This window comes from Canis lupus, chromosome 30 (assembly GCF_048164855.1).
Source record: "Canis lupus baileyi chromosome 30, mCanLup2.hap1, whole genome shotgun sequence".
In the NCBI taxonomy this organism is placed as follows: Eukaryota; Metazoa; Chordata; class Mammalia; order Carnivora; family Canidae; genus Canis; species Canis lupus.
The window spans coordinates 23,020,443-23,044,946 of NC_132867.1; the positions used below are offsets into that span (position 1 = coordinate 23,020,443).

A 24,504-nucleotide genomic window follows, 5' to 3' on the forward strand; every position below is an offset into this window, starting at 1 on the left:
AGACATAGGCAGAGGGAGAAGCAGGCTCCATGCACCGAGAGCCCGACGTGGGATTTGATCCCGGGTCTCCAGGATCGCGCCCTGGGCCAAAGGCAGGCGCCAAACCGCTGCACCACCCAGGGATCCCTATATTATTTATTTCTATAAATATTCTTGAAATTATATACAGTTAGTTTACTTTAAAACAATTTCATTATTTTTGGTCTGACATTTCCTGTACTGAATCTAATGAGAAACAGATCAAAGTGAAGGTAAATTCTACTCCTCACTTCCCCCTAAAAATCAGAGTTAGATTGTGTAGCAGTTGATACAGAATCTAGCTACCAGCCATAGAAGAGAGAGATCTTCTAAGACCATCAAAAAATATTTTAAGGAAATAGATACATAAAGCCTACAATGCTACATTTATTTGCATCTTAATCACTTCCTGATTCTCTGCAAATACTTCTGCTTTGTTTGTGATATTGGGTGACTGAAAAAGTCACTTGACTAACCAAAATTTTCAATTAAATTTTTATAATCTAAGACAGTCTGTGGTCTTTCATTATGACTTTCTTAAGGGCAATACTAAAGAGAACACACTTAGACAAAGAGAACATATTTAAGATATTTCTGTTTTATGATTTTTACATTTTATACGAATATTTAGTTTAATGGTTTGTGCCATCTTAACTATTTACAAATACAATTTAATGTTATTATTTATCAATTCTGATTCATATTCTTCTCTTTTTTTTTTTTTTTTTTTACTTTTTTTTTAATATTCTTCTCTAAAGTTCCTATCCTGGTGTATTCTTTAAAGATTGTCCTTTATTTCATTGGATTGGCAATGAAATGTTCTTTGCCTGGATTCATTCATTAAGACAAAAGTTAAATAACTAAAACAAAAGCAAATTATTTTTTCCCAAGATTAATAAATTACATTTCCAATTAAGTGTTCCTAGTTCTTGATTTACTTTTTGCACACTCTCAAATGAAAATATTAAAATAAGATTCCTAGTTTTCCTTAAAACAGTATTAACTATACTTAATATCTTGGCAGTCTATGGCAAACTTATTGATGTTGTACTTTCTGCAAGTGAATGAAAACAGGAAGCCGAATAATATCCTTATAGTATTGGCCACCATGACTTGTTTTTAGGGAAAATAATTAAAATAACATGTAAAATTGGAAAATTTTAGAGTCATAAATTTAAATGGACAAATATTATTTTAATAATTTCAAATATATTTATACGTGTTTGGTACATTATAGAAATAATCCACATATAATTAAACATATAGGCAATTTATCTATTGGAGTTCCTATAGATTTATTTCTACAAAGTATGGGAAGTTGAGTCACTGGATCAAATTTTGTTCAAAAATTTCTGATGTGTTGTATCTGTTATTCCTATTATGCCAGGAATAACAGTGGGGAGTGTTTTCCTTGTACCAGGCCTTCTACACTTACCACTTCTGGTGGTAATAGACTCCCAAGGAAGCAGGAGAACAACAGTCAGGGCTAAATTGCCAAAATCAAGATGGATGTGACTACTATAATGAGAAGCAGATCATAGCTGTGATCAGAATGTTTGTACAGAGATTTTGAACACTGGCTAACAGATCACAGGAAACTTAATGATGAAATAATAAGTCTGTCTGACTTGACAGACTTATTAATAATAAGAAGTCTGACTTGAATCACCAAAGGCTGTCAAATCCTAGTTCCTAGACTAAAGACTTATCACATTCCCAAAAGTCTATGAATAAAGAGAATGCTGAGTGCCCTTGAGAAAGAACACTATCTTACCCCTAAATTATAATGCACATCTTCCTCTTAACTTGTCCCAAAGCACTCTTCAGACTGTATAATAGGGAAGAGAGTATAACTAGAATTGGTGGGAATAGTGGTCACTGTTACTTAATTGACAATAATTCCTCTAGACCTAGGAAGAATATGGGATTATGGCTTTTTGGTTCCAGTAGGTACAGGAGTTCCAAAACCCACCCTCTGTCTACTTGCCCAGTTTCAGGATGTATAGTTTCAACAACGATACTCAACAACAGTCAAAATCTCCATACTGATTTCCTGATCCGTGGAGTTAGAGCATTTAGAGGAGCAAGGCCAAGTGAAAGCCGTTAGAAGATTTCTGCTGAACAAAATACTATAGTAAAAACAATGTCACATTCCTTTAGGATTTGTAGAGATTATTGATATTTCTCATGAGGCCAGCCATATACTTGATGGTAAATTTTTAAATTTTCCATCATGGAAAGTATAGTGCTCTATTCTCACTGGAAAATAATCTAACAGTGGATTTCTATTTCATTGCTTGAAAATATTTTGCCAAAACCACCATCCATAGTTTATATAATGCCTTGCTCACTTTCATATTGAATAATAGGACATTGCTTCTGACTAGGGAATTCCTTTGCATTGTGTGAAATGCAACACTCAGCTCCTACTCTTGGTGTTCACTGGTATTTTTGATTACCCTAAAACAGTATGACTGATAGAACAGCATTCCTGGTAGAACAGCGTGCCTTTAGCTGTCGACACAGTATGTAGCTCTGTTAATGTTTACCAGGACGTGTTATTTGCTTTGAATCAGTAACCACTATATGCTGCTATTTACACAGATCTAGGATTCACATGTCTGGCCTTCAGAGATACAGAAAATTGGCAGCTTCTCTCCTTACTGCCTCTTATGATCTGCCAATAAGATGTTTTCTTCCCAGGGTTCCTGGGTGGCTTAGTTGATTGGGTATCCAGCTCTTGGTTTCAGCTCAGGTCATGATCTCATGGGTTGTGAGATTGAGCCCCTCACTGGGCTCTGCACTCAACAGGGAGTCTGCTTAAAGATTCTCTCCTTCTGCCTTTTCCCTCCCTGTCATGCACGTACATACTCTCTCTTTTTCTCTCTCTCTCTCAAGTAAATAAATAAATCTAAAGAAAAAGAAAAGATGTTTTCTTCCCATGACTGTTGATGGGTCCTGTTGGTCTAGAGACCTTGGCTCCAAGGACCAAATGGCCACTTTGAACTGAATAGGAAACAACAAGGGAGAGGTCTACTACACTGGTTGGACTGACGAATTCTGACTCCAAATGGGGTAAGAGGAGGATTTTGTGGGACACTTCTTTTGTACACTATTTACTTTTATATGTTTTAGTGAGAAATCACATCAAATACTTAAAAGGAATTGTTAATTGGTCAGATACTTCTGGAAAGAAGCTTTGAGTTATCCAACAAGCAAGCTACCATGACCAACAGGAGTGCTAACCTAGGGCAAAGTGAATATGAATTGGATGATACCATTTATGATTCTACTATATGATTCAAAAATAAGACCACTATAGTTAAAGACCTTTCTTCCCAAATTTGTTAGGATTTTATCTCTATCTTCTACCTGTAAATATTTTCTTTCTTTTCTTCTCTCTCACTCTCTTACTAAGGGGATAAACAAATATGTTAATACTGTATCACAGGATTGAAGTTATAGGAAACCAGAGACAGAAGAATGTGGCTTAGAAGAATAATTAAAATATGTCAAAAATGGATAAAATGGCACATGGGCAGTGATACGACGGTATAAATATTTAACAGGTAACCCTGATTTAAAAGAAAAACAAAAGTATTTTTAACAATTTTTATTTGATTTCCAAATTTCAGTATTATGATGTCTGATGGTTAATGTGATGTCACTGAATGCAGATTGAGAAGAGTATACAAAATCAACTCTCATGGGCCAATGCAAGAGATTTCCAACACAACAGTGCATATAGGATTTTGTAGATTATATTCTCCAAAAATGGTCAAGATGATATCACCTCTCCCACCATTCATTTTATGATGTGGCTTTGATATTCTCACTGAAGACTAGGATCCCTTTTATCCAAGGACTCATGACTACAGCAGAAGTGTTGCTATGTGACATCTGAGGCTAGGTCATAAAGGAAGTTCAGCTCCTTCTTTGATCTCTTCATTTTTTTGCTCTTCAAATGAGGGAAGCACATTCTGAAGAAGACCAGGCAGATACATGGACAGGTTACATGCAGGTGTTTTCACCCGCAGCTGAGTTCCCAGTTGATAGCATTAACAACACTCATGTGAGTAAATGAAACTTTGGATAAATCCAGTCCTAGACAAGTCCACTCTGGCCTTTGAGTGAGAAAAACTAAAATGGCTTTCTATAAAGGTAAATGCGTAAGAAGAAAATTATATTTTAAAAGAGAATTTATAAAAACTTGAATATACCAAATTCAGATACATTTTAGCTAATATTAACATTTGTGTGGTAACAACACTTACATTCCAGAAGCCTTTGGCTTTTATGAGATATGCAGCACACATGTGTGTGGGTTTCACTTTGGCCATTCTTATATCTATGTTTGAGTATGCAGAACTCTTTCAACAGTCTTTTTCCACTACCTCTGCTCTCTCCAATGTTCACATTACAAAAAATGTGGTTATGTGCAATAAGTATGACTTGACAGCAGTTAGTATAGTTAACTGAAATTAAGTTGTGCCAAAGGTGAAGGAAAAATTTAGATAAGGAAGGGATAGATCTCCTTCTCAGACAACCACTTAGGTATACCCTGGTTTCAGATCTGTATCTGGTGTCAATATAAACATGTATTGGGAAAATATACTCCATGTTGTTTTATATTACTGTACATTTTGCAGAGCAAGGATCTGGTTGCCATTTGTCATGGACTATTTTTTTTAAGATGTTTGTATAGCAAAATAGTTTGAATGATAGAGATTATATCTTCTTATAGAACAAAAGGCATAATTCCTTACTATCTACTATAAAATATTTAGGTTCCCTAAACCTCCTGGGACCCATTCTATGAAAAGTCATGTACTTAGGCCTACCTACATGACTCCTGTGGAAGGTGGAGCAAGGAAAGCTGGCAGATTATTCTTGTGTGTGTGATACTGCCTATTGTACTGTACATAATAAAATCCTTTACTCTGAGTCAGGTGTTTTTTTTACAATCTTCTATGAAACTGTGCAACTGGTCTTGTTGGCTTGAAAGTAGAGTAAAATCACAGGATCTTCACTATCCTTGACAATGTCTAGGCTAGAATGAGGAGAGAATTTGGGCTGATATGATAAATTTAAATCTTTTTATTGATTAGCTTAATAATGAGGTCTTTTAAAATTCCTGAGAAATTTGCATTGTAGGAACTTATTGAACTGTGTTTCAAAATGTTGAGAGGGCATTTTTTTCAAAGTTGGATTCTCTCTGAAGTTTATCATCACTCAAAAATGTCTACTAAGATGTTGTTAGATACATGTTTGCCTAAAAAAATCACTGAAGTTAAAATAAAAAGTCACCTTTTTCCACTAATACTTTGTTTTCTGGGCAAAGCCAATTATTGTTTGTCACTCTAATTCAATTTTCATCAAGATTATTTTTGAGTTTTTTTGTGGGTTTTAATTATGCTTCCAATCCATTACATTTTATTTAAAATTTACTTTACATCAGTGTTTATATACCATTTAAAATTGCACATTTTAAAACATCTGTTTCAATTAAGCTTTCTCTCTTATTATCATATTTTCTGCAGCTGTTTCTACCATTGCCTGTCTGATACCAGAAGTTTATTTTGCTTGCTTTTTCAATTTTTTTGTTGTTGTTGTTGTTTTAATTTTAGGAGGAAATGCTTTTTAAAAACATTTAGATTAAGGCAACCATTTTCTTATTATTTTATTTGTATCTTTGTATAGTAGCTCTTTCTTTCCTCTAGAGAAAGTAAACAGTGTTGAGGCTAGTCCATACAGAAGCACCAGCTATGGGAAGAGCCACCTGGGAAAAGTTTCACAGGCTCATTTGTGAGCAGTGCACCTGGCTATGTCTTCTGACTCCATACTATATCACCACAAGCAGAAATCCGAAAGTGGAGTAACTAAAGCTAGAAGCATAAAAGATTGAAGATTCTTTATATGGCAATGCCCTCCACCAGGCTTTTTTTTTTTAATTCTTCTGTAAGATTGTAAAGAAATACTTTAGAAATAGGCAAACATGCATATCGACATTTTAAACCAAAGAATTGTTCACTTTGAATCATTGTGTGAGTTTAGTCCTAAAGGAGAAGTAAATAAACCTATGTGTAGGGCTATCCATATCTGAATATTCAGATAGTTGGTTACATCACTCACATCTTTCCAACCATAAAATGGATTTTAAGCCCATTCATTATTGGTATTATATATATATAAATGCCATTAGTTTTAGCCCATCTGCAAAATCTTACATATTGCACTGTTATTTGAACCATCAAAAATAAAAATACCTTGAATTAAGTGAGAAAATATTTAACAGTTCTTCTGCATTAGTAACTTTCTGTTAGGAATATTCACAATGAAAGAATATTAATGGAAATCAAATGATGTTGCTTAGCAGGTTTTAGGAACTTAAAGTGATTTCATATGTATTATACCTAAGCTCCTTATGAAAATACTAAGGGGATCCTGTGGTATCCATTTTGTGGAAGAAAAAAGCTGTAATTCAGAAAATTCTAGGTAATATACATGCTCCCAGTCACAAGCATACTGAGTTACCAAAGTGGAACAAGAAAACTGGTCTCTTGATTTAAATTTTAGCTTCATTTCTCTGTGTGTGGAAATAATGGAAATGTCACTGGTCAGGATATTTGTGTCTAATTCACTAGAATTATGACATTTGTCATTAATTCTGGTTAAATTGATAGTGGTATAGTTCTCAATGGACAAATGATTTTGACTGTGAAGTATCCATTTTTAAGTTAGATGAAAAATGGAGAATTCTGGGTCAGTGGTTTCCTAAATTCCTTCTAGTTATAACAGTTTCTAGCTTATATATTATTTCATGTAATTCCAAGTTTTCTAAAAGTTATGATATTAATCAGATGTTAACATATTAAATACATCAATCACATGTATGTGTGAACATTAATATGTACTATTATCATACTATTTTCTGGGTGTGCATGTGTTGTGATACTTCTGGAGAAATAATATCAAATATAGGCATTTTCTAGAAATAATCCATGTTTCTAGTATTATTTTTATTTATCAGCAATTTTCTTTTATTAAACAATATTAATTGCATGAAAGGAAAACCTTATACTAAGACATTTCAAATATATAGTAGTAAATTTTCACTTACCCACTCATTTTAAGTCAACCTAGGGAGTATTAAGCCTTCTAATAATGGAGTTTTTCATGACAGAGCATATATTTGTTCTGTTCAGTTATCAGATTTTGTTAGGGATTATTTTGGATTCAATATTCTGTAAATGGTAGTCATCTTATTTTCTCTTATCTAAAAGTTGTTGGTTTTTTCTTTACCATGGTAGTGATACATTAACAAAACTTGGAAGAGTAGAAATAAAAAAAAAAAGTAATTGTTGGGTTGTAAATGATAGGGAAGAGGATAAAAAATACTCTCAAAATTCTTTTGAGTTGGTCAGTTAGCATAAAATAAGGAAAAATTATATTTGAAACATATAGCCTCTCATTTATCTTAACAATTTAGGAGTCTTGTTAGGAATGAGGCAATTGCTTCATTTTAGATAGTTTATAATTCCCATAGAAACATATTTGAGGTTTATAGTCATGAAATATGAAATGAAAATTTTCTCTTATGAAATTAAGAAAAGGAATAAAGGAAATTCATCATACTAAGATATCAAAATGATACTTGAAAAATTTTACATGAATAGCTACACTAATTGCTAGGGCCATTCCTTGCTTAGATAGCTATTTATCAAAGACAGAATGATAAATATAAGCTGTGGTTTATAAAATCCTTTTGAAAATATTAAATGATTCATATTGTGCACAGATGGCTAAATGCAGAAGTATTGCATTATGTATTCAGAATTTTTTTTTATTTATGAATTGGGTAGGATTTCAGTGAACTAAATAAGCACAGTACCTTTAAATGAATTATTATTGGCATGATTAAATTTTAGGAGACTTTTAAAGTACGAAAACCCTGAGAAACCATCATAATAAATTGCAGTAGAGAGTTTTAGAGTTAGTTCAAATGCGTAATTCACAAAAGTATGGAATTTTAATTTTATGAGGTCACAATTCTATAGGAGGAAAAATGAAAAACACTGATGGTTAAATGTCAAAACATCTTATTTTGTCTTCATTGCGTGATCTTCTTATTAAGTTGGTAATGTCAGCATGAAGGTTGTTAAGTGATTGTTTTTAATTTTCTGATGTTGTGAGTGGCACTTATCTAAGAATATTTGGATCAGAATATTTTCATAGAAAATTTATTCCCCTTTTAATGGTCATTTTTAATTTTATATTACCTAACAAAATATTATAGTTCTTTGCTTATATACTCTCTAATAACATGAATATTGGTAGGATTATGTTCTAGAATTGACAGAATATGATGGGAACTAATAATTGCATCAAGGAAAATGACTTCAATGTTCATGCAAATCCTAGCTATCTTGAAGTTTGTTTTTTTGTTGTTGTTGTTTTTGCTTGTTTAAGATTTATTTATTTATTTATTTGAGAGAGAGAGGGTGAGTGAGCAGTGGGAGGGGAAGAGGGAGAGAGAAAATCCTCAGGGCAAAATCACTACTGAGTGCAGAGCCAGACATGGGGCTCAATCCCAGGACCCTGAGATCATACCTGAGCCAAAGTCCAATGCTTAACCCACCGAGTCACTGAGACAGCCATCTTGCAATATTACTTCTGTGTCATTTTCTTAATCTATATCATAGTAATTCCCATCTTTGTTCCCCATCAAGAGCATGATTACAAATTATTAAACCTGGGAAATATGTTTATTTATTTTTTTTATTTATTAGAGCAGGGATCAGCAAAATCTTTCTGTGAATGGCCAGATAGTAAATATTTTAGGCTTTGTGGGCCATACAGTCTCTCTACAAAGAGTTTCTGTAGAGACTGTATTCAACATTGTAACACAAAGTTAGCCACAGGCAATGCCTAAATGAGTTGGCATGGCTGAATTTCAGTAAAAAAATTTATTCAGAGAAAAAATTTAAAAAAGGTCGTTATATTTTTCCTGCAGAAGGTAGTTTGCTAACCCATGTGAAATGGAACATTTCATCCAAGTATAGTAAACATTCAAGTATAGTAAAAGCCTGAACATGCCAGTGATACACAATTCCTGAAACTGTTCTGGATGACTCAGCTTCAATTGAGCCATTTTAGCAGAAAATACTTAAGGAAGAGTTAGGGTTATCCCTTGGACAGAGTGGACAGGAAGACGTGTTGATAGTTTTCAGAACAGTTCAAAGGGTCACAGAGGGTGTGACTTGCCCTTTCTCCAAGTGAATTACAAGGGGAATTTCAAGTCACAATAGGATCTTCTGATATTTTGGCATTGTCAAGAGGCACCAAAGGACCTTCATGGGATTTGAGATGCCAAGATGACTGCTCCACTAGAGGGAGAATGTTGGCAAATATCTCTTCTATTTCATTATTTAATTTATCTTCCTTTATTGAAGGGTTGTGAATGTCACAACAAAGGTTGTGCCTCCTTTGTCTCTCTTAAAACTAGGAATCTTGAGTGTCTGGATCAAATTGCCAGTCTGTGAGTCTTGTATGGTGGGGTATGATCTCACCTAGTTGCAGATAATGTCTCAGCTATTGTCCACAGCTGTACATTAGGCTAAATAAAAGGTAGAAGAAGAATCAAACTTAAACAAAGCAAAACAACAACAAAAAAATCAAGGTACCCTAAGTAATATCTTTCCTAAGACAAATCATCTATTCAGTGAGAAGTAAAATACATCAAAAATGAATCTAATGTTATTTATTGTTTAAATTGTTTGCCATTTAATTAGCCTTCATCATCATACAGACTATAAGGAGATTAGTGTCCTTGGTAAAACACCTTTTGCAACAGTCATTGAAATAACTCAATAATAGCTGATCACTTTTAATATATATTTTTGGAAGACTGTTCTGTCTGTATGATGAAACTCCAAAATGTCTTTGTTTGGGAGAAATGATATTGGTCTACTATCTCTCATTTTACATTGTCTAGTACACAGCTTTATCTCAGTGTTTTTTTTTTATTTTTTTAAAAATTTTTATTTATTTATTTATGATAGTCAGAGAGAGAGAGAGAGAGAGAGAGGCAGAGACAGAAGCAGGCTCCATGCACCGGGAGCCCGACGTGGGATTTGATCCCGGGTCTCCAGGATCACGCCCTGGGCCAAAGGCAGGCGCTAAACCGCTGTGCCACCCAGGGATCCCCTCTCAGTGTTATTTCAAGACAGAAATAAGGTGCCATCACCCAAAACCAGACTTACCATCAATATTTAGAGATTAGCATACTTTTTTTGCATATCAATGTGTTTAATGATACAAAATATATTTTTCAATGGACATTTTAAATAAGTGGGCATTGACTGTTATACTTCAGTTCATGTTGTGGTAGAATGAAGCATTTTAAATCAAATGGATGATGTCAGCATCACTGAATCATTCTCTTAGGTTAATTGTTTTCTATTTCCTTGGGTAGGCCATTTATTTGATATATAGTCAAACATGCTTCTTTGATTGTATAATTATTCCTTATTGTATGAATTAGCATTCAGAAGCTGAGGATAGTCATTCATACATTGAAATTGATTTTACATATGTACTTTACTCAGATGTATGTTTGTTTATTCATTTCCAGATGATTTAACTTGCATATACTTTATGTCCTTTCCGGCTATTAAGAACTATTATTTACAGAAATTATGTCTAGCATTTTTTGAGAAAATTATCTGCAGTTTTATTTTCCTTGGAAAGTTTAAACAGCAGATCTATGTATTAGAACATGGCTAGCATGTTAAAATAACATGATAAGAGTTGAAATTTATTCACATAACTAAAAAAGGAAAAGGAGAAGAAATTAGAGTTACAAACCATCTACTGAGTATCAGATTGAATAAGCCTCACCAATTCCTGTCAACTAGGCTTTGTTCTATTTTCCTAGTAAGGAAACAGAAAATGGTTTCACTTTCTCCCAAAGCAACCTCAAACTGGACAATCCCTAAGAACTGTATTGCACTGATTAAGAGAAACCAGAAAAGAAGTTTAAGAAAGAACAGTTAAGTAACTGGCCATTATTAATGATATTATTAAAGATAACTTATCTTTCACTTTCTGTTCTGTGTTTCACAATGAAGACTTTAGTACATTGTGAACTATTATTTTTATGGTAGCATTAAAGCTCTTTTGATTCTTATTCTATTCTCATATATTTGTGATCAGTTTTGATCAAACAATGTGCTTGTATGTTGAAATGTCCTATGAGCAGGTACTTACTTTGCTCCAAGTGACCAATCCAATTCAGCCTTTTTTTCCTTTTCAATTCTACATTTTTATGACTATAAATTCATTTCTGCACACAAAAACCAAGAATATTGTTCCAGTTATCCACTGTCCAAAGCTGGATCTCAAGTAATCCTTTTTAGCCCCAGGATGGAGGGGAGTAGAGAGATAGAAAGCAACAAAATAATATGGTTAACGATGTCATCTTTCCTAAACAATGCAGAAATATTCTGTAATAATGCATTCTCAAATTTGGAAAGATGTCTAGCATTTCGATTTCAGATCGGAAGCAGAGAACAAGTTTTACCAGTGAAATAAAAACACAAGAACCTAAAAATTCAGAAATAAGTTCCAGGACCTCAACCTTATTGCCAAGGTTAATCTTATCTAATTTAATTCTCATTCATTCCCGTTACTCTCTGATAGAGCTTTTGCAACAATGAGGACAATTTCCTTATTTTCTGTCATATAGAGAGAACATATTTACATTGACCTGCTTCTGATGAAAGGATTTCATTTCTCTGAAAGCAATTAGTAAATATATTTCTGAGCATTGAGTATGTGCCAGACCTTGTGTTAGATACATTAGAAATGAAATAATATAAACATTGCCAATCCTTCAGTGCCAAGAGTCACACTACAGAAATGTCTCCAACTTCTAAAATTTAAATTAATTTCCTCCTTTTGAATAGCAATTGCCTTTAGCAATGCAGTTGATTTTTTTTCTTTTGTTTTGGTCTTCTATCGCATCCAGAAAAGGGGATGTATTATAAACGGACCTCATCTCATTGTGTTCTGAAACATTTAGTACTTTTAGGGCACTATAGTAACATCTGTATATTTTTTTACAGTAGCACTTTTAATTGCACTTTCTTAACTTATCTCATGAATTTAATTGGTCAGATATGGTTACTTCCATTTTACTTTTAAAGAAAATAAGTAGAGTCATTAAATTGCTTTCTAATGTAATTGATATCTTGGAACAGATATGTTATTTGTTATATGTTATTTGTTCTGATCCAAAATTACATATCCTTTTCAGTATTTCTTTTGATTCCTTTTGAAAGATTTTCAAGGAGGGCTTCCAACCAAATGGCTTACATTTTTCTAAACATATATAATTTTACTCTACTTATTGCAGATTTTTACCTACTATGATTCTAAGTTAACATCTAGAATAACCTAGAGAATAATTCCATTTGAAGAAACTAGTAGTATCCTATCAATTCTTAACTTTATAATGAGACTGTATTTGTGATATCAAATATCTCATTGATTTCATTAAACTCGTGCAAAGCTCACAAAATCTAAGTACCCAACATAATACATATGAATGATTTTGTAGTCTAAATTTTATCATTATTACTTTACTTTCTATGTGAAGCATTCAACAATGATTTATAAATCAGAATGAGAAAAAAGTATGATACTAGTTGAAAAACTATAACTGGATGATCATAAGGAAATGATTGTCAGAAAATCTTGTTATTACTTTGTATTCGGTGCCTTAGATAGTACTTACCATATAGCTCATGCATACTGTATGGATTCAACTTATTGAAAACTAGAAAAAGAGAAAATAGGTGGCCATCAGAAATAATTTAATAAATTATATTTAGGGTAATACTTACTTGGAGGATGGAGTGTATGACAGTCTTCTTCCCATTACTGCCATCTAGTGCATCAATATTTATCTTCATTCATTATATTGTATTTGGTAAATATTGTGGCAGCATGTGAGATTCAGCTAGAGATGTACACCAAAGTACAGACCTCTGTTTGAAATAATATGGAAAATATTATAAAATATATGCAAGAAAAAATTCCAGGTGTGGGGGAGTAGTAAAATCCTGGATAAAATAAACAACTTTTATTACATTTAACATTGAACTAGCAAAAGGGTAAAGATGTTTTGGAGCCTACAAGCAAAGATAAAGTAAGAGTCATGAGTCAGAAACAACCACCAGACCTATTTTCACACTAAGCGCTTCTGCCAACCACTGTAAAATTGAAATTCTAAAATGACAGCTGCACTGACAGAGGAGAGAAAGAAATTCCATGGCTACCAGAAAGTTTAGAATGTAATAAGAGAATCCTATATACTGCATTGACTAGAGAGAATAACAATCATAGTGGGAAAACGTTTGGAAAATAAACCTAACTATACAGAAAGGAACAGCAAAAACAATGACCTGAATGTGACATGAGGTAGAAGACACACACACACACACACACACACACACACACACACATTTATAACCACATGGTAGAAGTCAACCCATGAATGTTACTGTGAATAAACCCGTACAAAAAAATATAAAAATATAGGGGAATTTAATATAATTGTAACAATAAGATCAAAACTGTCTCAGGGGATGCCTGGGTGGCTCAGTGGTTGAGCCTTTGGCTCAGAGTGTGTTCCAGGATTTCTGGGATCAAGTCCCACATTGGGCTCCTTGTATGGAGCCTGCTTCTCCTCCCTATGCCTCTCTCTCTGCCTCTCTCTGTATTGCTCATGAATAAATAAATAAAATATTTTTAAAAAACTGACTAAGGAAGAAATAGAATAACTGAATAGTTCCAACCACTAATGTAATCTAATTAGAAACTAAAGAAACTCTTTATGCAAAGTTATATATATATATGTATCACATAGAATGCTTTTCAGGTGAGTTTTATCATATAATAAACATAATTCTAATATTGTAGGAACTGTTTAGAAAAAAAGAAAAATGGACATTCTTCATCTCATTTCATAAGCCATGAATAATCCTAATACCAAAACAATTGAAATGTATTTAAAAAAAAGAAAAAAATGCATGTTGCTTTCTCGGAAAATGTAGTCCTAAGTATAATAAATTAATTTCTCAGGAATGTGTAAAAACATTAATACATTTTGAAAAAGTTTTATTTATCCCATGAATAAACTAAATGGCTAAGACTAGCAAGTTGAACATGGAGTTCCTACATTAATATGTTAAAAGAAATATTATTTCAAAAAATGTAGAAAATATGTACATTTTAAAATCATTTAATGTTTAAAATTCCTGTCAAACCCAAATAGTAGGGAACTTTTTAAACTTACGGTAAGAAGGTACAAAATCCTAGACCACGGTAAATGAGGAATTGCTGAAGCGTACCTTCAGAGTCAGGGGTAAAAACAAAGCTTTCAGCAATTACCAGTTTATTAAGAAATACATATATTGAAAATACCTGGGGTGCCTGAGTAGCTCAGTCAGTTAAGGGTTTGCCTTCCACTCAGGCCATGATCCTAGTGTCTTGGGATGGAGCCCTATGTGGTCTTTGTGCTCAGTGGAGAGCTTGTTTTTCTTTCTCCTCCCTACTCATGCTCTCTCTTGCTGTTTTTGTCTCTCTCTTTCAAGTAAATAAATAAAATCTTAAAAGAAAAATGAAAATGCCTCTAGTGATACAAAATTAAGATGAACAAAGTCACATATCCTATATACTGCATAAAGCATAGAACTTATAAAGTCATATGTAAAGCTTGGTGTTTAAAAATTAATATGAAATTCAAATGCATTTATACAAGAATTAATGTAGTTAATGTAGCTTAAATGAATAATTTTTCATTTTAACAAATAATGTAAGTCCATGAGAAGAATTGGATAAAAATTGCAGCTATTATTGAGGAATATTTATCAAAATTTTAAAAATCTTAAAAAAATCTAGAGACATATGCTAGTTATGGATAGGAATATTTAACATCATGGGCATTAAAAATATCTTCAAATTGTTTATTGGCTTTCAAAATTTTTTTTCAACTGAGTTCTATTGCCAGACAAGATGATTCTAATACCTGTCTAGAGAAGAGGTCTCAACTCCAACACTATTTACATTTGGGGTCAGTGTGCTTTTTTTTTTTGAGGTGTGCTGTTCTGTACATATATTAGATACTTAGCAGCATTCCTGGTAAGTACCCTCAAAATACCATTCATGGCAATCAGACATCTCTAGACATTGTCAGATGTCGTGTTGTGAGCAAAATCACTCCTAATTGAGAATTATTGAAATAAAGGAAATGAATGACTTTTTTGAAGACAAATAGTGAGAATGCCTAAAATGATGAATGTGTAGTGCTGGCTCTACTGTAATAGGATGAATTATTTAATAATTACTCACAAAACAGTTATTCACATGGGGAGTGTTGAAATCCTATCCCTTACTCATGACCTGAAAAAAATCAATAACAATGCGATAGAAAGGCAAAGTTACAAAACTTTAGAAAGCAGGATCCCTGGGTGGCGCAGTGGTTTAGCGCCTGCCTTTGGCCCAGGGCGCGATCTTGGAGACCCGGGATCGAATCCCACGTCGGGCTCCCGGTGCATGGAGCCTGCTTCTCCCTCTGCCTATGTCTCTGCCTCTCTCTCTCTCTCTCTCTGTGACTATCATAAGTAAATAAAAATTAAAAAAAAAAAAACTTTAGAAAGCAATGTAAGAAAATGCATTATGAATCTGGGTAGGAAATTATAAAAAACAAATCATTACAAACCATTTGGAAATAATTTATGAGGTTAATTTATCCAGTATAGAATGTTAATTTCCTTAAAAATGCATAATTAGAGTAAAAATACAGGCTACACACTGCCAGAATAATTCCTATAAGAAACCAAGGATTTTTATTCCAAATATATAAACAATTATCTATGAATCAATAAAAATAATTTCAAAAAAGAAGTGGCCAAAAAACATCAACATGTATTTCACAGAATAAATAAAAATAAGACAGAAACCTATTTAGAGAAGCTCATTCCCATGAATATCAGAAATTCAAATTCATAATAAAATGCATTTTTACATTCAGTAATTTGATAATAATTAAAATTAAATTAAAATCTATCTATATGAAGTGTGTAAGAATGTGAGACAACAGAAGTGTCCATCCTACCACTAGTGGGAGTGTATTTGGAACATTAATGTTAGGTTTTGTTTTTTGAAATTCCAATAAAGATGGATATGCACATTAATGATATTTTTTTTGTGATTTTCAGGGATGCTACCTCTCATATTCAAAGGAAATAATACTTAATGTGAGCAATCTATATCCATGTATCTATATTTAAACTTCATTATTATTTCCTAAATCAAAAAGATTAATTTTACTCAATTTTATTTTTACTATAAGTCATAATAAAAATGTTCGAGAAGAATATGTGAAAAATTATTGCCAATGAAATTGCTATAGTATACTGTTGCTGTTAACATGCAGTACATTTTAAATGTTCTATACATTTGTTCCAGTTATTTTAAGATAGTGGGTTATAAGACATCCTGTTCAAAAAGAAGTCACAAATTCAATTTAAATATCTCACTAGGGATCCCTGGGTGGCGCTGCGGTTTGGCGCCTGCCTTTGGCCCAGGGCGCGATCCTGGAGACCCCCGGATCGAATCCCACGTCGGGCTCCCGGTGCATGGAGCCTGCTTCTCCCTCTGCCTGTGTCTCTGCCTCTCTCTCTCTCCCTCTGTTACTATCATAAATAAATAAAAAAAATTAAAAATAAATAAATAAATATCTCACTAATATCAAGTTATACTGACAATTCACTGAGTTTAATTCACTGTGTATATATTGTCAGCTACTAGTCAGCTGCCACATTTTATAAAAAGAGTTTTGACAAGGCCACACAGTGATGTGAAATGTAAATTAACTAGAAAATAATGCATTAGGATCTCTATAATATCTAAATTATGATGGATATATTAATACTTTCATTTTTGGTAGCTGCCAGCATTTTTGAATAGATAATTACATGTATGATTATGCTTTTTACATAAACCAGAAAGATAACGAACTTAAAGGAAAAAAAAGAAATATATAGTAAAACTAATATAAATACAAATATATCCATCATCCCTAAGTATATTTTCAGAGGATCTTGGTATTAAACTTATATTTCAAATATTTAAAACATATTTCAGAGTGTGTTACAGTTTTAAAAGTTTATGAAATAAAATATATTATTTTTTTCCTCAGTGATCTCTTGAACTGTCTTTATTCCTAAAAGGACCTTCAATTTTAGAATTGTTTTAATGTTCCACAGCATCAGCGTTTATCCTTAAGTCTATCATGCATGTTCTTTTTTTGACATAAATATGTATCTTTTACATAATCCTCAACCAAACTCTTTGCTTTCTCCTATTTTTCTACATGTAGGTTATTTCCCTTAATTAGAACAGTGTGATTCTATAACATCTTGTCCATTTTAATTAATCTTTTCATAGGGCCATAATATTTTGATTGATCACTTACTAAAATATATATGTTGGACATTGTTGCTGTTATTGTAGAAGAAACAACTTTGCTTCCATTGAACTTGCATTCTGGTGGGAGGAGACAGAAATATAATTAATAAGGAAATATCAGAGAAATAAACAGTACATTAGAAAGATCAGGTAGTAAATGATTATGTAGTTAAAGTGTTAAACAGTGGCCTGATTTAGAGGTCATGTAACATCTGTAAGAGCATTCTATGGAGGCTTTAGCCAATTAAGAAGTTGATTTAATGGGTCACGACCAGCGTTTTAAAATGGAGACTACAGTAGTGGACTATGGCACCAATAGCCTACGTAGCATAGAGTGAAAAAATCAGGGGCTTTATATGTAAAAGTGTACATGTTCTGAGAGTTCTTTTGTGGTGTGTGTGTGTGTGTGTGTGTGTGTGAAACTGCATTTGCTATGCATGTTTACTTATTTGTGTCCTGGACAATAGAAAATACATTTTTTATATTGGTCCAGGTCAAAAAAGTTAGGAAAGCACTGAGATAATGTAAACATCCTCTTCTGGAAATAGAGCCTTGGAATATAAGTTATTTAGCAATTACTAAACAGTAGTTTCACTTCTAAGTGTTTCCTATTTAATCCTTCCAATAGTATTAGATTGTATTAATATTAGTCTCTGTTCCAGATGAGGAAATTTGAGGCAACAGGTTAAGTACTTTCTTAAATGCAGTTTTGAAATTAATGTGAAATTCATTATGTACTTATATCACTATATACACTTTTACACCAGAGTTCACAGAATCGTTTTTTCATGATTGAGAGAGATAACAACCATTTTTCTATTTTGGAAACTTCGCTCTTTATTTCTCATTTTTTATTCATAAAAATGCTGCAATGATCTTTTGTAGATAAAATTATATAAGTGACCATTTTCTTGGATATATTTGAATCCCCAGATATATTTTTAAAGATTTTATTTATTAATTTGAGAGAGTGAGGGAGACAGCATAACAGAGGGGGAGAAGGAGAGGGAGAAGCAGACTCCTAGGTAAGCAGGAAGCCTCACTGGAGGGCCTGATTCCAGGACCCGGGATCATGACCCATGCCCAAGGCACATGCTCAACCAGCTGAGCCACCCAGATCTATTTTGACAAAATAATATCTAGAAGACACTGAAATGTATGCACCAATCAAAAGTAAGAGTTTCTTTAAGGTAGAGGTTCTCCTCTATGAGTATCCAGTTTATCTGATTAACCTCGAGGCTTGAGCTTCTTTGTGTTACTGTTCTTTGTACAGTCTTGAAATTAATTTTGTTACTCTCCCCATCTCCACTCCTATTCAGAGAGCTACTTTTTAAATTTCTAAGTATGCTAAGATCTAGTAAGCTTCTGTAAATCTCTTTCTATTTTTTTTTTTTTTGCCATATTGCCTACAGTAAGTCAGGTTTTTTTTTTTTTTCAGTCTTATTTGTTTGTTTGTTTCAGTTTTCCCCTAATAAAGAGAAAATTAAATAAATGAGTAGAAAGGTGTGATACCGACTTTGGCTCATGGTTCCCACACAAACAGGTCACGACCACTGTGACTGTTGGTTTTTCAGCTTAAAAAAAATGCATAAAACAGAGTAGGACACATAGAGTTCAGGTGATTAAAACTATTTCCCTATGTCTTTGGGCCCATCTGACCTTTCCAAGCTCAGAAGATAGATTGTCCTTTGTGCTTAATGTGTTTCTCATCTCAGGCAATTTTCAAGCTGACAGTTTTGTTTGGTTCAGCTACTAGCCTTAAAATAGAGTGAACTAGGCTGTGCTCCCTATTAACCTAAAGATACCATATCCTGATAGAGAGTATGTGCAGAAGAAATGACAGTAAGCCTACTGGATATCCAAAGAATTTCTTTGAAAGCAGTATCATCTAGGTTGGGGCCGCTGTGTTACTGTTGGATATAAGGTTTTTAGGGTTTTAAGCTGAAGGAACTTCATTCGAATAACATACTCCTGCAGTGTTATCGGATATGATGGATAGAAAGAAAATGCTGAGGAACACATGATTAGTCACTGTAATCATGTAGGCATGTGAGATTAGTCACCTGATTAGTCATCCTTCAACCTTTGGTGGAGGTCAAACCAATGAGGCAAGGTGTTCAGTGCTGAAAGTCTAAATTCTGCAAGAGTAAGGAACAGTCTATAATAATTAATTAGAGTTGGGCATAGAGCTGGGATTTTCAAACATGGTGAACATTGGCTCTAGAAGATTGCACAAATACGGGTGTTTTTTGAATGAGTTCAGATGGATAGTTCTGCAGCACGTGATGTCAACTGGGGCTGCAGGATTCTTCACTAGTCTGGGCTTATATGACCAAACCAGAGCCCTTATTTGGCCAGCAGTTGGTACTACTTCTTCTGAGAGCTCATCTGCAGTTTACTTGAGTGATACGTGTGGTCTTTCGTACAGCCCGGGCTTCTCAGCTCATGGTGGCTGGAATCCAAGAGAAAGTACGAGACCTCAGATCTTTCAAAACTTGGCAGAGTTCCAGAATGTCACTTTTGCTGTTTTCTAATAAACTCAATTCCCCAATGAAGAGTGAAATGCATATATGAGGAGTGAAAAAATTGAATGCGATCATCTACAGAAACTTCTTGCCATAAAAACCTTTTGCATTAACCACTTATTTATCACATCCGACATTCTTCATTCCTGAATTTAAATACTCTACTGATATGTTTTCAAGTTCACTGACTTTTTTAGCCTGTTTAAGGCCTAGCCAATATTTTTTTTAAATTTCAGATATTGTTCTTTTCAATTCTAGAATTTCCATTTGGTTCTCTTTTATTGTTTCCACTTACTTGGTTTCTTTTATTGTTTTATTCTTCCACTGAGATATCCCCTATGTTTTCTATTATATTATTTTTTTTCCTGTTAAGTTGAGAGAACTTGAGTTGTGGTAGTTAAAAGTCCTCACCTGCTAACTTCAATTCTTGAAATTCCTTTTTTACCTTGCCTGGTATTTCTGCTTTCACAAATTACCACAGGCTAGGTGACTCAAAACAACACAAATCTGTAATCTTACAGATCTGTGGTTCAGAAGTGGGAACCATATCTCACTTCAGGGGCATGTTCCTTTAGGGTTCAGGGGAGAATCTATTTTCTTGCCTTTTCCAGCTTCTAGAGACTGCCCTATTTGTTGCCTCTTCCTCCAATTCCAAAGTCAGAAAAGGCAGGTTGAATCTTCATATCACAGCACTTAAAACTTCTCTTCTGTCTCCTGATACAGTTTTAAGGATTCATACAATTACATGACACCCCTTGCATAATCCAGGTAATCTCTCTGTTTTCAAGGTCATTTTTTTTAAGACTTTCATTCTGTCTGCAGCCTTAGTTCTCATTTTCTGTGTGATGTAAACATTCACAGATTTTGAAAATTAGGATGTGGACATCCTTTTTATTTGGGGAAAGGGACATGATTATTCTCCTCATCACAAACACTCAGTGAACAATTCATTTCAGATATTAGGTTTTTCATTTTAGAATTCTTATTTTGACCCATTATATAGTTTCCATTTTTACACTGATATTCCCCATAATTTCTATTTTTACGTCAGTCTTTTTCATTATGTCCTTAAAACACTTGTATTAAAACATTGTATTAAATTCTCATTTGCTAATTCCAGGTTTCTAGATTCTTTTTGTTTTTTATTTTTTGTATGGACAAGATATATTGAACCCAGACCACATTCTAAATAGGACTTTTGTTTTTAGGATGCCAGTAGGAAGTTTTGATTATCAACATGTACTCTAATATCTCTTATAGGTATTTATGTGATTAATTTACCCATAACCATTGAAGTCAATCCACTTTAGAGCATTGAAAGCATGTTTTTAAATTTCTTTTATTGTTGCTTTATCTTGGGTTCTTTTCTAATGTTTGATAGTATGTCCCTAACTCTGATGTTTCCTAAACACCACCTATAGATTTTGCTTTCCACAGCTTCTGCTTTGGTCAATCTGGTCCACATACTTTTCACTGCATATAGCCACTTAACTTCCAGCCCTGAAAAGTCTGTTTTGTTAGACATTTTTTTTACCTCTGATTCATTAGTAAATGAATATATATATATTCATTTATATATAAAAATATATATATTTTTAAATTATATATATAATATATACTTTATATATATTATATGTAAATTATATATATAATATATATATATGTGACAGAAGTGTTCTTAGACTTTTTTACCTCTCATTCATTTTATATATATATATATATATATATATATATATATATATATATATAACGGAAGTGTTCTTAGATTCAGACAACAGGGAAAATGAATACGTGTGTGTGTGTGTGTGTGTGTATTGCAGTTTTGAAATTGTCTGTCACTTCTACAGATGCTTCAGAAGGAAATGGCAAAGTATAGGAAGATCCAAAATAAATGTTTGTGTGTGTGTGTGTGTGTGTGTGTGTGTGTGGTGTTCCTTGTGGCCTGGAGCAGAATTCAAGAAATTTTACCTTTCTCTTAAAATAGAAGAAAATGAGAAATCTAAGAAGCCACTTATGCCAAACTAGCTTTTTTTTTTTTCAAACTAGTTCTATTTATATTCTTTATCTACATCTGCTCAAAGAGCCAATCTCTAATATAATTACTTATTTTTCTAATCTCAAAAATAGTATATTTTTATGCACGCTTTTCCTGTATGTAAAGTTGAATTCTTTGTTGGTGACTTTTGTCTGTATGAGCATTTATATGTGTGTGGGGGTATGGGTTGGTGTGTGCGTGTATGTGTGTTGGGGTTTAGAAGATGCAAGCTTCAGGTTTCTTCTAGAGGATAAAATGTGTGATTTATCCCTGAAGACTCAATTAGCTACCATTTTTGTGTGTTTCTGTATCACCTTGTACTCTCTTGCACCAGGATTTAATTTTCCACTGTAAAGCAATGCTTATCTTGTCTATATTTTAAATTTTCATTTATTCATTGTTATATTTCTAGAGCCTAGCACAAAAGAGCATTTGTTGGGATATGCTAATGAATAACTATTAATGGGGGAGACATTTGACTTCTGAAGGAATATCTGTAAATGTAACCTGTATCAACAAAATGATAAATATTAAAAAATCAACTTACTGTATTTTTTTACAAATTACTAAAATAAATTACTTAATTTTATCATATTTATTACATTACAAATTCAACGTTTGGAAACACCAATATGAAGTGGGTTTTTTTTTTTTTTTTTTTTTTTTTTGCATTTTGTCAAAGCTTATCGCTATCCTGAAAACTTTGGTAAAATTACTCCTACTGACAATGTGGATGTGAAGTGTTTCTCTCAAAAAAAAAAAAAAAAAACATATAATATGGGGCACCTGGGTGACTCAGATGGGTTAAGCATCTGACTCTTGATCTCAGCTCAGATCTTGATCTCAAGGTATGAGTTCAAGTCAAGCTTTGGGCTCCACGTTGGGGGTGGAGCCTACTAATAACATCAAAATTTTCCTTTAGAAATTATTGCATTTATTTTGCTCATTTTTTCATTCTGAATGCATATTTTATTTATAGATTCATTTTTATCAACTCTTAAAGGAAGCATCTATATTATGTAGTCTGTAGTTATGGCCAAGGATCTGTCACGTGTAAGCCACTATAGGTTTAGCTCATGTGAAACAAGAATGTGGAAAGTAATGCATACAAAACAAATTACCTCATGTGTAGAAATTGAACATAGAATTACCTTAGAAGCTGCATTGAACAATTTTTACAGGAATATTATGTAGGTAAGATAGCAAAATAATAAATAAAAACAAAACCAAAACATTCTAGAACACTTTAGGGTAGTTTATTATCAGCCAGTTCTTTTTTTTTTTTAATAATTGGACTCAAACAGCTGCTTTTATGAAGCATAAGTAAATTAATTTCTAACCTACTGCCATCACATTTATTTTTCCTCTTGTCATGAGGTGAATGTGTTTGTATGACAGCCAACAACTCAGAAAAGAAAATGAGGTTTCAGTTCAGGTGATTTTGTTGATGGCTTGCCAGACAATGACCATATATTTTGGCAGTGCCCATTATGATGTGGATCACAAACAGGAAGAATTAAGGTAGGACATCATAAGAAAGAATTCAAGCAGCAAGGATTTGAATAAATGAGAGGCACTGGATGTTGAAGCCAGCAGATTCAACTGAGGGGCAGAGAGAAACCTAGATAAAATCATGGAAAAAGCATATCCACTAGATAGGACCTAAACAGAGCATACAGACAAAGCGGGAGTGAGAAGTAAATTTTACCTAAGGTTATGATGCAACAAGTCAAGATTCTAGACCTTCCACCTTAGGGTGCACCATGATTATTGATCAATCTTTATTTCTGTTTAGGCATTGATGTAATATGGAAAACATATTCTTTGAATTCAGTACTACTATGTGCCAGAAATTTTACAAATTTAGTACCTCCAGCCAGATCACATATGACCAGGAAAGGTTGTATATTGGGGTGCACATAATATAGAGATCTGGTAAGTTAGGTCTCTTTGATATTTTTCTACTTTTTTCCCTGCTTCCCAGTGTTATTTAATTGGCCCTACCTTTGAAAATCCTTACATTAATCACAATACATTATAATTATTTTAATTTTTCTAAATCTAAATCTAGGGATACTTGTATATGTACAGTTTTATCACAGTATATAGAAATATTTCCTTGAAAAATAACCTGTGCTACTTGTATTGTTTACATTATGTAACAAAGAACCCTTAGATGAGGATTGTCAATAGTATTTAATTAATTTGCATAGTCAGCACAATGTTTTGGATGGATGACCAAATTAAATGAGTCTGATATCACCAACCAGCTAGCATTAGAGAAACAGATAATTAAGCTTGTAATTTTCATAGGTAATAAAGATCTGAAAATAATCACCGAATGCTTTGCCCCATCCTATGATTATATACTTAACTCCCAAAGAGGAAACT

The 24,504-nt window shown here is 33.1% G+C and overlaps 1 long non-coding RNA gene across 4 annotated transcripts in view; it reads left to right on the top strand.

Annotated features, from left to right (window-relative positions):
• Window positions 1-3,866: 3,866 nt before the first annotated feature.
• Window positions 3,867-24,504, top strand: part of LOC140621505 (uncharacterized) — a 324,736-nt gene continuing 304,098 nt past the window's right edge. For all 4 annotated transcript variants that reach the window (XR_012021239.1, XR_012021235.1, XR_012021237.1 and 1 more), the window contains exon 1: window positions 3,867-4,090. This is a non-coding gene — a long non-coding RNA (uncharacterized lncRNA). The remainder of the gene's footprint in view (window positions 4,091-24,504) is intronic.